Below are 5,130 nucleotides of genomic sequence, written 5' to 3' on the forward strand. Positions count from 1 at the left end.
GGTAGATGCAATCTAGTATTTGACTCCAGCTTGATACACAGCACAGAGCTCAAATTGAAGAAACCTCTTCTGCTCTTTCTTCTCCCCATCTACAATGGACCATACCCATCGGTCCACTCTTTCAAAAAAAAAAAAAAAGGAAAAAATGTTAAGAAATATGGAGTCAAAAGAGGTTTGGACATGTGATTGTGAATAAGACAGACAAGGTTAGTATAAATGAGAAGATTCAAATGAGTTATCAGAGGGAGGAGGATGCTGAGGCATATAACACACACCAGATTACATCATGAATAGCCTAGAAGTTTAGGGAGGGTGAAAGCAGGGTGAGTTAATAAAAGCAGGTAGACAGAAGGGAGGTTTGGATGGATTATGAAAACCATGCTGCTGTCAACACTGGACATTTGGAATAGGCATGATTTTATATACCCAACATAGGATGGATGTAAGCACCAATAAATCACCCAAGAGCACTTGTGAAAATATTTTTCAGAAGTACCAGATGTATTCTTACAAGAACTGAGGAAAATGACTTGGGGGATAATTATAGATGCAGGGAACTACAAGAATAAAACCTGAATTCAAGATTCTTTGAGATACAACATCTTCTAAAATGCAAACAGAAAACCTACTAAAATGTTTTAGCTTTTCTGATAATTACTACTTTTATTATTTTTTTAGTTTCTTTTTAATTAAGTCACTGCAACTTGTTACACTCAAAAACAGAACTACTAGTTTAAGAATGGAATTTTGCATTGGTCATATCCAACTTTTTCCAAGACCCAGTTAAAAAAAAAATAAAAAAAGATATGGCAAGAAAAAGGGCTATTGATTCAAATCCTGACTTTCATCTGCCTTCTATTGTCCTATAATGTTCTTTTCAAACAGCTTAAGAACCATGAAAAGATGTCAATGCACCTTGTGTCCAGGAAACAATAAAAATACCCACCTGTGTTCGAGCTATACAAACTCATCACATATGGCCCTCCACGAGTGCATACTGGATGGCACTGCAGAAGAGCAAAGTGCAATTCAGTCTTTGGTTTTCTGCAAGTGCACAGGATGATCTCCGGTTTGATATGGTGATCAAGTGCCTGCATTTGCCTCTACTTCTCATTAAAATAAGTGAGAATAAAAACAGAATTAAACCCATAAAGCCTAATAGGAAATAGAATGGGAGAAGGGCCATCATTCAACATTAGATGTCAAAGCATTTCTGGGAGATGAAAAATGGATGAGAACCATACAACTGAACAAATAAGACTGAGAAATCTGCAGCCCAAAATTAACATAGGAAAGGATGGTAGGGAAAGAGGGAGTTAATTTTCTAGGCAGAACCCCCAAAACTTCTGGAATAAAATTAAAAAGAATAGAGTGTAGGATTATGAAAATGAGCCAAAACTGGTAGAGAGAAATATAAGTCTGACCGAAATTCTGTTTCTAGAACAAGAAGCCAATCACTTCCCACCCTTCTCTCTCCCACATTTTTTTTTTAATTTTTTTTTTTAAAGATTTTATTTATTTATTCATGAGAGACAGAGAGAGAGAGAGAGAGAGAGGCAGAGGGAGAAGCAGGCTCCCAAGGAGCAGAGAGCCCGATGTGGGACTCGATCCCAGGACCCTGGGATCATGACCTGAGCCGAAGGCAGACGCTTAACCATCTGAGCCACCCAGGCGCCCTCTCCCACATTTCTATCTGGATATAACAACAGTACAAGAAACCTCCTATGGCTTTAAGGACAAAGAAAACAAAGCAAATAATAATTACCATAACAAAAACAATGACCCCTACATTAAGAAATGTAATGAGTTGAGGGGGGAGAATTAGGACTACTAGCTGGGTGCTAGCACCATGGAATAGATTTCTTCCCATTTTAGTAATCCCTTATCAAAAGCCTGGCTCCTCAGTGATTTAAGTACAGATCTGGCCAGGTCAGCCTTCTGACTGAAGGAAAAATCTTGTAAGGAAAACATGCATGCAAATATAGCAGTGGAGAAGATCCAACCCACTCCCTGGAAAAGCCAACTCAGTATTTCCTGTTTTAAAAATGCACAAATAACTTATAATCACTCACGCATATAAAGAAAATTAGCAGCATTAAAATGGCAAAATAAACAAAACAATCCCAGTGGAAACAGAAATAACTCATTGAAGAGAAGAAACTTGAAAAAACCTAATTAGTATTCTCAGAGATTTGAAAGATTATACCAAAAAAACAAAAACAAAACACAATAACACAGTAAGATAAAATCAAAGAACTCTACATAAGTATAGAGCAAAAAGGACAAAGAGACTGAGAATATGTGATAAAATATAAAAGGCATAAGAGGATAATCACTGATACCAGACATCCAACAAATATGAGCTCTAGAAGGAGAAAACAGAAAAGGGAAGAAAAGCAAAATAAAACAGGAAAATTTTGCACAACATGACTCTATTTAAAGGGTACCCTGCTTACATACAAGAATGAGTGAAAAAAAATACCTACTATAAACATAACATTAGGAAATCTGAGAACATAAAAAGAAAGAAAAAAAAAACAACAACACAAAAAAGCAGCCATCTCAAATTTTGCTAGTTGCTATGGCAGAGGACTGACAGATATACACTTAGGTGCCCAGATCTGAGAATGACTCACTTCCCTGCTGCTCAATTAATTGGCCAAAGCTAGTCCCTTGGCTTCACCAGCCACAAGGGGTACAAAGTTCAATAATTCCATGTGCAAAGAAGGCAGAGAGGAGGAAAAATTATTTGTGAACAGCACCAATGTCCACAACAACTGCTTCTACATACCTTTATGAATAGTTTGTATATGAAATTATTCTAGTACAATGAGAGTGAAAACTGAGATGTGCAGAAACACATTAATTTTTATATGAAGGTCAAAAGATAAGAAAAGTTGAATAGGAGATATTTTTATATTTTTTATTGTGGTAAGATATACATAACAAAATTTACCATTTTAAGAATTTTTAAGTATATACAGCTCAGTGACATTAAGTATATTCACACTGTCGCATAGACATCATCATCATTCATCTCCAGAACTTTTTCATCTTCCCCCACTAAAACTCTATATCATTAAATAACAACTCCTATTGCCCCCACTCCCCAGCTCCTGGCAACCACCATTCTACTTTCTGTCTCTAGGATTTCATTACTAGAGATACCTCATATAAGTAGAACCATAGAATATTTGTCCTTTGTCTCTGGCTTATTTCACTTAGCCTGATGTCTTCCAGGGTCTCCCCTTGAAGTGCAATCTTTTTTAAGGCTGAACAATATGCCATAAAAATATGCAATGCTTCATTAATTTGCATGTCATCCTTGAGCAGGGGCCATGCTAATCTTTGTACCATTCCAAATTTAGCATATGTGCTGCTGAAGCAAGTACGAAAGATTTAACCAACTAGAAAACTAAAATATTAACCATGAGTTGAGTAGAGGAAGGGAAGTTGGGGTCATATAAGTGAGCTAAATCTTCATCTTTAATAGACAGGAAATGATAACGCCTATGTTTCATAAATCAAGAAAAAGTCATACCAACACCTTGCTTACAGCTATGGATGTAACCTCCACAAGAAGCAAAATTTTTAAAACTAACAAGAATAAGGACTAGGTAATTGGAGAGATAGAGCGAGGGGGAGGTGTTATTTTAAGCATTACTGCATTACTGTTGTTGGTGGTTGTTGTTTTTAAATTTTTACATATAATAATCTAATAATAAAAAGTATCTCCAACAACAGTACTACTTAATTACCAGAACTGTAACTGAGAACTCCTGACATTTAATAGCATCTGTTTTTCAATGCAATAGGTTACCTCTCCCATGACACTTTCTTGAAGACCCTATTGCCAGGGACACCATTAAATCACATGGAAAAGGACATGGAAAGGCGTAGCAATGGCCTAACTCCAAAGGCCTTCTTTTCTCCTTATTTCCATGTTTGACTTCTTATATTACTGATATTATTCTATTTTACATAATATTTTATTACTATAATTACCACTTTTACTACTACTTTTCTTTTTTTAACAAGGTCTATCTGCTTCTTTTGGCACTGGTTTTGCTACTTGACTAGAATGTGTATGAGTTCCTTGAAAGCATACTAGCTTACTTCCCCTACACATCTCAGGAATTTTCTCAAAGACCTGTTCCTGTTCAGCACAGTTTCTACATAAGCATCTGAACTTTCCTGAGAGTTCCAGGCAAAGGCATCAGCAGCCAGGAACTTCTGTAGTGGCCCCAACTTCCACTATAGCTATGGGAGGAATGCCTCCCCTCTCCTGCTCTTCGATTTTCCTTAACCACCCAAAGCCAGTCCAACCTACTTCTCATTTCTCTTTCTGATTAATCTGAAAGCCTGAGCTCTGTTAGCAACATTAGCTTGGCCAGAAGTTTACAGTGGAGCTCTTAAATGCACAAGAATGAGGCACCTCCTGTGTGGCTGCACCTGAGGTGGCTGAGATGAAAGCATTATCACTCCAAATTTCAGCTGATGGAGGAAGATGTAGTTACAGGTCCTCAAATCAAGTAAGAAATCATTTAAATTAAGTAGTTTTTTTTTTAAAGATTTTATTTACTTATTTGAGAGAAAGAGAGCACAAGCAGGTGTTGGGGCATGGGGAGAGGGACAAGGAGACTCCCTGCTGAGCGGGGAGCCCAATGTGAGACTCAATCCCAGGACCTTGGGATCAGGACCTGAGTGGAAGGCAGATGCTTAACCGACTGAGCCACCCAGGCACCCTTAAACTAAGTTTTGTATTCAGTTTTACAGAGAAAATGGTGACGTTTCAAATAAAAAAAAGAATCCTTCTGATCTGAAAATTGGGTCTTCTCAATTGTAAATATTTTCTATCTTCTTTAAGTTTTGTACTTTGGTATTCTTCTGATGTCAGTTATTATTCCTTAATAACTTTTGCAGATGCAAAAACTTGATTTGGAAAAATGATGAAGAAGGGTGGCCACAGAATCTTCTATATGCTGCATCTGTCAAACATTTCAGTATTATTTCCAGCTCAAAGTTCCATACATTAGGAAAGAAAGTTAGAAACCTATAAAACAGAATCAGCTATGATCATGTGGTGACTGAAAGTCATATTAATCAAGGAATTCTTAAGGATGCAGAGAT

General features: G+C 36.9%; 1 non-coding gene across 1 annotated transcript; it reads right to left on the bottom strand.

Annotated features, from left to right (window-relative positions):
• Window positions 1–3,288: 3,288 nt before the first annotated feature.
• LOC115937080 (U6 spliceosomal RNA) lies at window positions 3,289–3,392 on the bottom strand. The gene has a single exon (XR_004072410.1). It is a non-coding gene; the product is annotated as a U6 spliceosomal RNA (small nuclear RNA).
• Between the last annotated feature and the right edge of the window lie 1,738 nt (window positions 3,393–5,130).

Source organism: Leptonychotes weddellii, chromosome 13 (assembly GCF_054177405.1).
Source record: "Leptonychotes weddellii isolate Sample4059 chromosome 13, ASM5417740v2, whole genome shotgun sequence".
Taxonomy (NCBI): Eukaryota; Metazoa; Chordata; class Mammalia; order Carnivora; family Phocidae; genus Leptonychotes; species Leptonychotes weddellii.